An 11,632-nucleotide genomic window follows, 5' to 3' on the forward strand; every position below is an offset into this window, starting at 1 on the left:
AAATTAATTAAATTGGATCTAGGTAGCTATACTATACTAAGTATCATAATCAATTTATGTTTTTCTCTTTATAGTAAGTAAAAAAGAAATAATTAACCATCCTAAAAAGTGGTAACATATTTTATGTTGTATCATTAAACAAGAATATAAGTACTATTAACAAAAATTTTAAAAAATTAACAAGTGGGTTTATAATTAAACAAAGGTGTTATCCATTGACATTGGAAGGTAATATATATAGAATTTAATTCACAAACTATAATGTTTTAGGGTAAAATAATATTAGTAAGATATAATACCATAGATTTAGTAAAAGGTAGCTTCAAACACATGATTAGGATGGAAGTGATTATTTATTTAAACAAAATTGAGAAACTTAAGATACTTATGGTTTGATTAGAGTAATCTTTTAGATGGATATTATTTAATATATTGTCTTGATTAAGGAATGATAACAAGTTTGAAGAAGTGGCTTTATGATAGTTTATATGTAAATTTCATCTCAACATAGATAGAAAAGAAAACAGTAAAACTATTCTACTAAGAAGATTCATAATGTTTTGACTACGTTTAATTACCATAATTATTACACTTCTAATTCATGATTGTGCCTTATTTTTATGATTCGGTTGGCCAGACAGTTTCTACAGAAAGACAATAAAGGAAAATAATCTTTCTATTGTTATTAGTAAAAATTGAACCCTTATTATAAAAGTGAAAGAGAAAGTTCTCAACCACTGAAAGCTAAACTAATTTCAAAATTAGTTAAAAAATAATCTCATTTTTAATTTATAATTTTTCATTTTGCTATACTTTTATTTTAAGTTGTCTATTTTATATTCCACTACATTTCTTGTATTTTTTTCTTTTAAATTCATTTTAAAAATCTTTTCTCTTTATTTTATCTATATATTTTTTTTATTAATTTTTTATTTTATTTATGCACCAATTATCAATAAAACAAATTTTGATTGTTGTAGTAAAATCAAATTAATAACATTCATATGTGTAAAAGTAAAAGATGACATCATATGTTGAAAGGCAAAAACAAAATTCATGGAAGTATACATTTGTTCAGTGGTGTATGACAGTCCAAAATAAAAGCCAACATAGAATTCAGAATATTGGCATGTATTTCTGATTGTCCATAGACTCTGATGATTCTGTTCTGATAATAATGGTTGTGTAGTCAAATTGCACTAAAGCTTATTTCTTTTCTTTCACTTCCCTTTTTTTTTGTTTCATATTCAAACACTAAAGCTCTCAATATATTCAAGGCTCACATCACATGTGAAACTAAAATATTCAAGGATTTCAAAGACTTAATAATCAACTCACCAAAATACAAACATGGGTTTTTGCTAAATAATAAAATCATGAATGAACAACAAATTCATTTTCAAAAAACATTGAAATAAAATTTATAATTTTACATTATGAACCAACTCAATTAAAATCTTATTTATTAGTGTAGACTTTATAGCTCTTGATAAATATTATATACTTTATCATAGAAGAGATTCAAACTCGTCACGTTGACTTTAAATATTGCTTTAAGTGATCGATTCAACCACAATGGATAATATCAACATTAATAATGAGAATTATCTCAAAGGATAACTTAGATTACAAAATATACAATAATATTGATATCATTGTTTCCAATATTTTATATATTTAAATTTTAAGGCGCACCAACACCTTCATCTTTGAATTAAAATTCCCTATGAGTTAGATGTGATCATATATGTCAAGGAACCAACTTAACTGAAAGTTTAAGTTGATGGTTAAAGTTCTAATATATATTATATATTTATATACTATATCATACCCTTAATGGCATATTTGGTTATTTGTATTAAATGGCCGTAATGGAAATAATTTATAGGGTAAAATTTCACCAAAAGTTTCATGTCATTCTCATGGTAATAAAACTTTGATCACAAAAAAGTTTTTTATTTATAATTTTCATTACCATCTAATATCACATCTCCCAATGGTAATGTATTGAAATAATTTTATGAAAAAAATAAGATGATTGAAGTTTGACAAACATAGCCATCAAGGTAGTCAATAGATTTTTCAACCAAAATTACTCTAGCTTTCATTCTCATTACCAATGTTTATTACTAACTACTAAACGAGCCATAAAAGTATGGATGCAACACAAATATTCTTTATATTTTCGCTAATAATTCTAGTTAAAAAGAGAGGTGAACGTAATTTAAACTCGTAACATTTTAATACTATGTTAGAAAATCAATTTAATCAAAAGTTTAAGCTAATGATTCAAACTCCAATACATATTATATAATGAATCTGATCACAAATGAGGGAGTTATGCTTTGGCTTACATTTAAGTTTAATTTATTTTAATTCAGCATAAATGAGTTCAATTTAGCCTTGATAATATATACATAATAAGTTTCAGTTTACTTTTTTCAAAAAATAGCGCATTTCTTATGAATTCATTCCTTGACCAAGGAATATAATGTTAAGAAATCAATTTAATTAAAAATTTAAATTGATGGTTGAAAATCTAGGATTTATAATATGTACTCTATTATGCCCCTTACAATTTACATGAAAGCCAATTAGGCTAGATTTGTAAATACAAGTATGCAACATATATTCTCCTTATACATGACCCTAAATATTCTATATAAAATAATAAGGGATAGATTAGATTTAAATCCATAATATTACTTCACATTCGCTGACTAATTTTAATATTATGTTAAAATAAAGAACCAATTCAACTAAAATCTAATTTCATCAGCTTAATAAGGAATAATAATATAAATTACGGGGTAGAATTGTATTGTGTGGTTGAAATGTTTATTTAATGTTTCAAGAGCTTGGAAGGGCATCAACCATCCATCCATCATCATCAAATTGACAAGCACATATACACATTCCGACCAACAACTTTCTTTTTAATTTCCGCCCTTTCAGATTAACTTACTCCTAAATTGATTAATCCCAACTTGTTAATATTATAATCAATTTTAATGTACGATCAAAGGAAGTAATCTATTCGTTTAAGACTAGGGCCCCACCACTAATTTAGCTTAACTTTATTAATTCAGTCATAATCCTTACAGCATAGATTCCATATTTCCATGAAGCTGATTTAGACCATTATTATCATTTTTTTAATCAAGAGATGAAGAAAAGAATCGGATTATCTCTCAGTTGGAGAGCAACTATCAATTTTCAAGAAAGATTTTAAGTTTGATTCTTACTTAACGCTTATATTTCGTCAGCCATCTCTAATCTAAAATAATTAAGGTTGCGTTTAGGATAATCATTTTATTTCAAATTGTGGATTTCAATTATAAAATCATTAATGAAGATTTTTAAGAATAACAAGGTTTGAGAGGTTATTCTTAAATCCTCATCTTTAATCACTTTTATAACAGAATTGAGTCAAATCCAAATTTGATTATTAATTTGCCAGACACTAAATTTAAATTAAATCTATATTTTCAAATGAAATCATTATTTCCAATCATAGCTTAAGGGATAAAGAAAAGAGGAATTTAATTGATTAGAGTTTACTAATGATATGAACACATAACCACTAGTAATCCACGCGAATGACTATTGATTATTGACTATGACCACTTATTACTGAACTACTTTAAATGTTAAATCTCTTATTAATAATTACTATTTACTAATTAGATAATTTACGTTCGAATCGGCCTGTGTCATAATCTTATTAATTTTAATTTATATTACATATAATATAAAAAAATAATAATCAAATTAATTTAACACATGCTGCAAAAACAATACTTTTGATGATAATGGGTAAACAATATTCTTAATAAAGCTATAGAAAACTTGTCAATCAAGTTGGTTTTGGAGTTTTAGTTCATAGGTTGGTTTAGGTTTCAACTATGTGTCACGGGTAGAAATTTGTTAAAATAATGTCCAAAATCTCAAATTTCTTATTTTTCTTTTATTTACACGTTCTTTTAATTAATTTAGTTGCATTTACTTCAATTTAACTAATAGTATTAATAGTGGAAAATGGTTGAAGACTTTCCCTTTCTATCGATACTTCTCAGTATTGATAAACTAGCCTATTTTCGAATCAAAAAAAAAAAAAATACTAATATTCGAAGGTATTTCCTTTCATAATCGTAATAAGGAGTTCAATTATTAATACCTACAAGAAGATTAATTCCCCTCATATATGTAAAGCATTCTCTCCACCCAGAAACATGACATAGAATCATCATAACGTGTGATTAATAATCCCTTCTTTTAAATAAAGTAAGTAAAATAAAAAAAATAAATAAAAAATACAGGTTTCATTGTCCTGTGCCAATGGATAAAATGATAAAAAATATGGACTAGTTGTGCGCCAAACATTTGCAGAGAAATATAATGATCAGGAATTAAAATAAGTTAATAACATACTTAATTAACATGTCTCACAATCATATGAAAGTGGCCAATACTTTCAATATACTTTATAGATTTAATTTGCCATGTTGTTTAAGGTTTCTAAGAATAGCAAGTTAATTAATATTTACAAATTAATATCAAACATTAAAAATCTAGTATTATAATTATAATATAACATATCTTCATACCAAAATCACTAAAAAGGAAGTAGTAAATTATGCATTTCTGGATCTTTGTTGTTCAAACAGAAACTGTCTTTCCTGGAACTAATAAATAGCATAAAAATAAGATCAAACAATCTTTGACCTTTAATTTTTTGTTTTTGGTCTTACAAATTAAATTACACAATGACAATGTGTAGTACAATCTATTATATATAATTATATCGTTAGATTATGAAATCATGTCTATAATAAAATGTAAATAATATTTATAATACAGAGTCGAATAAAAAACCAAAAACTAGCTTAAAAAATTACTTATTAATAGATGCTAAGTTGTTTTTGTTTCAACCAATTAACAAATTAAAAATTAGTTAAAATATATATCGACAAACACTTTCAAAATTATTCCAAATTAAAATTAATGGGAACAAATTCTAATCAACATCTGGAAAATATAAACTATGAGAGGATGTATAATACTCTAATTAATAATTCAATTCATACTAAATTATATACTTCAAATTGAAGTTGTCAAAATCATGACGTCTAGGAAGTTCTACAATGTCAACCTTCAAATCAAGCAATATCCATAATGATCAGACAGGTGTGTATTATAAAATGCAAGCTCTCTTTTGGTAAATAATGTTTATTGTTTGTTAGCTTTTTAGTTTATTTATTTAATTAGTTGAAAATATTATAATTTTTGTTGACTTTTAAGTAATTGTATTATTTATTAAGTATTTATTGTTGATTGTTTATTAGAGTAAAAAAATAAACTAACACGTCAAAAGTCATTGTAAAAAGACAATAAAGTTAGTTTATTTCATATAAAACTGATCTTAAAAAGCTATTTATCAAATATATATTTTTTTTACCTTAAATAGCTAAAAAGTCAAACATCAAAAATTCAACTAAAACACTGCATTATTTAAAAAATGAATGTAACGCATAATTAGTAATATAAAAAAAGCTTGGTCAAATAAGAAAAATAAGTACTGTTTGGTGTATAATAGAACTTTAGAAGGCTACAGACAGGTCAATAAGTCTTTATGAGACAAGAGTTCATGAAGCAATGATGTTGGAAGAACCAAAAATAAGGTTAATAATGGTAGCAAACTAGCAATTATGCCTTCAATCTTTAGTTTCACGACTCCCATCATCCAGATAAGATAGAACTTTCTAGTAACTCGATGTATTCATTGAATCTATTCCTTCCGTCTTCCATTCATTTCTGTAAAAATGAAATAACAAAACAATACTCCATATAAATATATTATTGGAATAATATCTTTTGTGGGTATAATATATAAATATATTTATGGTATTAGAGTCTTGTTAATTTTTTTTTACATCATGATCAGCGGTGAAAGATCACCTCCACCACCGCTATAAATAGGTAACGCTACAATTTTCGATAATCGTTTGAATGATAAGTTTGATGATACCGCTTGGATTATTGACACGGGATCTACTCATCACGTAACCAGAGAAAAATCTTGGCTTTTTGACACCAAAAACTTTAAGTGTCCGATTGGGTTGTCTAATGGTGAAACAATGTCGGATTCTCTTGTTGGCTCTATTTGTTTCTCAGATAAAATCACCCTCACTGAGGTGCTCTATGTTCCTGATAAGTCGTTTATGTATTACCAAACAAATCCTAATATGCAACTAGTATAGCAGCAGTTAGGGTCGAATCCAAAGGGAACAATGTAGTAAATGATTATTTTCCGGCTACCAATTGATCCTAAGTAACACACAATTTTAGAGAATATATGTCTAAACTAACCAAATGACTAGAGTACAAACAATTAAATTAGAAAGGTAAATCAATGATACTAAAACATCTAGGGATAAATTTCCCCGCTAGCATGATATGATGACAATGTGATCCTACTACCCCTACAACAATCATAACCAAGTTCAATAGGACGAATACACCATTAAAGATACTAATAACTCCTTTCAAAGACTATTAGTTTCACTATTATATTATCAAACCTATTTTCATGGAATCAAGTATAGCAATGACATTGAACATAGAATTCTATAAGATCCAACAATCAAATCAATCTATTTTCATGAAGATTATCAAGCCCTTGATCTAAAAGGCAATTCATTCAACTCAAACTTTCGTTAACAATTGAATGAATTGTTAACCAAAATTTTCAAAATTTCTATTGAAAAAAACACGAGTTAACTAGCATAAGAAACCAAGCATGAACAAGAATTATGCATAACAAAAAGGGGTTGGGATTCAATAATTCATCATCAACATCATGACTAGGGTTCCATCTAACCCTAGATTAAGAAACTACTCACACATATCAAATGCAACAAAACAAGAATTAATTAAAGAAAACATGATTAAAAATAATAACAAGGAAGGGATAAAGAAATAATACTTGAAGTTCAATAACAAAGGATGAACAAAAGTATTTGAAAGTTACAAAGTCTTTGCTCCGAAAGTGAGGAATCAAAAGATATCCCCTCTGAAAAACGTTACCTTGTATTACATTCCCTAATAATAAAATATAAACTGCGCGGAAGACGGTTATTAAAGCAGGACCGGACCGGGTTTCGGCAAGACCGGACCGGGTCCGTATGCTAAGAATTTCCAGAGAGCAAAAATCGCAGGACCCAACCGGGTTTAAGCAAGACCGGACCGGGTCTGTATGCTGAATACTTATGCAAATGATTATCGACAGACCCGATCGGGTTTAGAGTATACCCGACTGGGTCCTGGGCTTGGAGGCTTACATTCCTATTTCTTACTTGAAATCGCTCGGGTATGAAAATACCCGCCGGGGCCCATCATCTTGTGCTTACTTTTCTTCATTAGAACGCGGCAAAAGTACAAATGAGACCCAACGGGACTAAAGGCATATCCGAATGGACCCGTGAGCTCACAAAAGTGTCGTAGTGCGGTCTCGAACTCTGCCAAATCTCGAAGCACGTATTCTAATGCGCAGAAGTGATCCGTTTCCAATACAAGAGTGGAGTAAAAATGACCTGAAATAATCAAAGACACACAAAAACTCCAACCAAGCGTAAAACCACATGGAAAATGTGAAATCACACATTAAAATGCCATAAAATGCAAGAGAAAGGGGCATAAAAATATAGTACAAAGTGCATACATCAATTCCTAATTTGCATCGTAATTTACTTTCAGTTTCGCAACTTATTGATGACCTTCATTGTATTGTCCAATTTAAAGCTTATATGTGTGCTATACAATACAAAACGAAGGAGTTAATTGGAACGGGAGCTAGGAGGGACGGATTGTATTATTTCAGCAAATCGGATTCGGTGCATCATGTGAGTGCTATTGGTACAAAGTCTGATTTGGAGTTGTGGCATCGTCATATGGGTCATCCTTCCGAGATTCTAGTTAAGTTGCTTCCCACCGTAAGTAGCAAAGATTATTTAGATAAAGGATGTGAAGTGTCCATGCGTGCTAAGCATCCAAGAGATAGATTTCCTTTGAGTGACAATAAAGCATTTAGAATTTTCGAAAAAAATCATTGTGATTTGTGTGGCCCGTATAGACACGTTTCATCGTGCGACGCTCGTTATTTTTTGACGATAGTTGATGACTATTCTGGAGCTGCTTGGGTTTATTTGTTGAATGATAAAACGGAGGTCTTATGTTTTGATGTTTGTTGCTATGGTAGAAAGAATTCTCTCAAACCATAAAAATTGTGCAAAGTGATAATGGTACGGTGCAAAGTGATAATGGTACGGAGTTTAATTGTTTACGTGATTTTTTTCATACTATTGGTATTGTTTTCCAAACCTCATGCTTGGGTACTCCGCAACAAAACGGGAGGGTTGAGAGAAAGCATAAACATATTTTGTCAGTTGGACGACCTTTGAGATTCCAAGCCAACTTACCAATTTATTTTTGGGGTGAGTGTGTTCTACTGCAACTCACCTAATTAATCGAACTCCTACTCCATTGCTACAAAATAAAACTCCATTTGAAATCCTCTTTAATAAACCTCCTATGTTTGGTACATTTCATACTTTTGGGTGTTTATGTTTTGCACATAATCAAATTACTCATGGAAATAAGTTTGCGAGTCGGAGTCGAAAATGTGTCTTTGGGGGCTATCCATTTAGGAAGAAAGGGTGGAGATTGTATGCTTGAATCCAAAGTTTTTTTTGTGTCTTGGGATGTCAAATTTATTGAGGATGTGTTCCCTTTTACTACACCGGAAGATGTTCATATTGAATCTCATGGTTTTGAGTTGCCTTATGATATACATGATGATGTTGTGGACTATGAGGAGTACACTGACAATGTGGTGCATGATGTGCACAATAGTGAAAGTGAGGATACGAGTAGTGTTGGTGACCCTGCTACTGCCTCCCCGCCGAATGAGGTCGCCTCTGCCCAACAGTATCAGCTCGAAGCTGCCACACTGCACTGACACCGGCAGAGAAGCCGCTGGTCAGCCTTTGGGGCGTGGGTTTCGGGAAAAAGTTCTCTCGGTTCTTCTTCGTGATTATGTGACTCACTCAGTGTTTGCTAAAGATCCGTCCCCCTCCACTTCATCTTCCAATACTTCTTCAGGTACGCCTTATCCTTTAGCACATTATATAAATTGTAACAAGTTTTTGGTGAATTATTATAAGTTTCTGGCAGCTGTTGTTAGTGGTCATGATCCGAAATCCTTTAAAGAAGCAATGAAACATGAAGTTTGGTGACAATCTATGCAGTAAGAAATTAAAGCCTTGGAGGATAATGGGATTTGGACCTTAGAGCACCTTCCTTCCGATAAACGTGCTCTAGGGAGTAAATGGGTGTACAAGACAAAATATTTGTCTAATGGTGATACTGAACGTCTCAAGTCTCGTTTGGTCGTTTTTGGTAATCATCAGCAGGAAGGCATAGATTATGGTGAAACGTTTGCTCCAGTCGCAAAGATAACTACTATTAGGGCATTTCTTGCTATTGCAGTTTTAAAAAACTGGGAACTTCATCAAATGGATGTTGATAACGCCTTTTTGCATGGTGATCTTGATGAGGAGGTGCACATGAAATTACCTCCCGGGTTTGAGAGTTCAGATCCGTCATTAGTGTGTCGTCTGAGAAAGTCTTTGTATGGATTGAAACAAGCCCCGAGGTGTTGGTTTTCCAAGCTCGTAGTAGCCTTGAAAGGGTACGGCTTCTTACAATCTTACTCTGATTATTCTCTCTTTACTTATACTAAAGGCATTGTTCAGATTAATGTCTTAGTATGTGTTGATGATCTTATTATTTCTGGGAATCATTTCGCTGCACTTGTTGGTTTCAAGGCTTATCTCGAAGATTGTTTCAAAATGAAGGATCTAGGTCCTTTAAAGTATTTCTTAGGTATAGAAGTTGCTCGTAGTGCTTCAGGCCTTTTTTTGTGCCAACGAAAGTGTACTTTGGATATCATTTCTGAAGCAGGTTTATTAGGGACAAAGCCGAGTGATTTTCTAATGGAGCAAAATCACAAGCTTTGTCGTGCCACAGGCAAACATCTTGCGGATCCGGAGGTGTATCGTCGGCTTGTTGGAAGTTTGATTTACCTTAGGGTCACTAGACCCGATTTAGCATACTCCGTTCATATCTTGTCCCAGTTAATGCAAGAACCTCACAGTAAACATTAAGAAGCAGCTCTGTAATTCGTTATTTGAAAGTGTAACACCCCGAGAATTTAATGATGTAATTATTTAATATTTTAATAGTTTTTAAAGATTTTACAATTATATTTAATTATTTTTGATTTAGTTTTAATAAATTTCTTGTATAAATTAATTAAAATGTAAGCCATGCTAGTGAATAGTCATAATAGTGATATAGGTAAGTAGAATAAAAGCCTTAGGAGACTATGAGAACAAATTTTTAAATAGTAGAGAACGCACCATGGTTGTGCGAGGTATCAAAGTGATTTCCTACTTATTGAGCCTTAATTTATAATTAGTTAGCGTGACTCAACTGGATTATGTCCGGTTGATTTAGTAGTCCCCTAGGTGAGGTCCGACGGGACCACCGTAAGGGGGATATGAGCATGCTTGGGTCACTCGGCGCCGGATGGCCGATACCGCCCCTTAACCAAGGTGTTACCATGCGGGCCTTGCAAACTCCAATATGGTGGCCTCTTCACTGGTTTAGTACCCCAGTGTCTTAGTTTTTCCCGAAGGTAGGACCCGAGAGGGTCAGTTGGAGGGGGCATGAGCTCATACTTTGCCATGGGCGCTGGATGGCAGATAACGCCCTTCGCCGTGTCACTATGCCATGAATAGAGAAAGGATCCACTACCTTTGAATATACTCGAGAGATTAGTAGTTTGAAAGAGAAATTATGAGTAAATAGAGGTGTTTAGACAAATAAATAGACTCGTTATTGCCATACTATATCGTTGTCTATAGTTTTGTTCAATGACTTTAATTGTTATAAGTTCATTAATTACTGACGTGTATGCGTTTGTTGTTGTTTGCTCATGACTCTCTATGATGTTCCTGCTATGACACATCTGACTATGGTCATTATGTTGAGCAGCAGGAGGATCATAGGCATAGCTTGACATGACATGTATTGGAGTTTCTTTTGCTTTGCATTGGGGGAAAGAGCGAAGTACGGTCGTAACAATTGTGTACAAATTGTCTAATGCTTGTAGCTTCTATATTACTTGTAAAGTTTTCTTTTGGGATTGTATAATTTCTTTTGTATGGAGCCAATTGACTCCTTGTATGATCCATAGTTCCGCTGCGTAGTTTTTGGATGTACAGTAGTGAGAATACTCCTTTAGTATCCGTCAGATCGATGCGTTAATACTGGAACCACGATCCTCGTTAGAGTTGATGATTTGAGAAGCCGACGATGATTCTTTCCGTCGTGACGTATTCTTGAAGGCATTAAAGGCCTTAGATTATTTTAATTATGTTATCCATTTATATATCCTTGTTACATCCTCAGTTTTCAGCAAAGATGTTGCCGAAATTTCCAATTACTCACCTTTTAAATTAATCTTTAGTGTTATTCTAATTATTCTCCCTTTTCTTTTATGTAACACCCG

Source organism: Amaranthus tricolor, chromosome 15, assembly GCF_026212465.1.
Source record: "Amaranthus tricolor cultivar Red isolate AtriRed21 chromosome 15, ASM2621246v1, whole genome shotgun sequence".
Taxonomy (NCBI): Eukaryota; Viridiplantae; Streptophyta; class Magnoliopsida; order Caryophyllales; family Amaranthaceae; genus Amaranthus; species Amaranthus tricolor.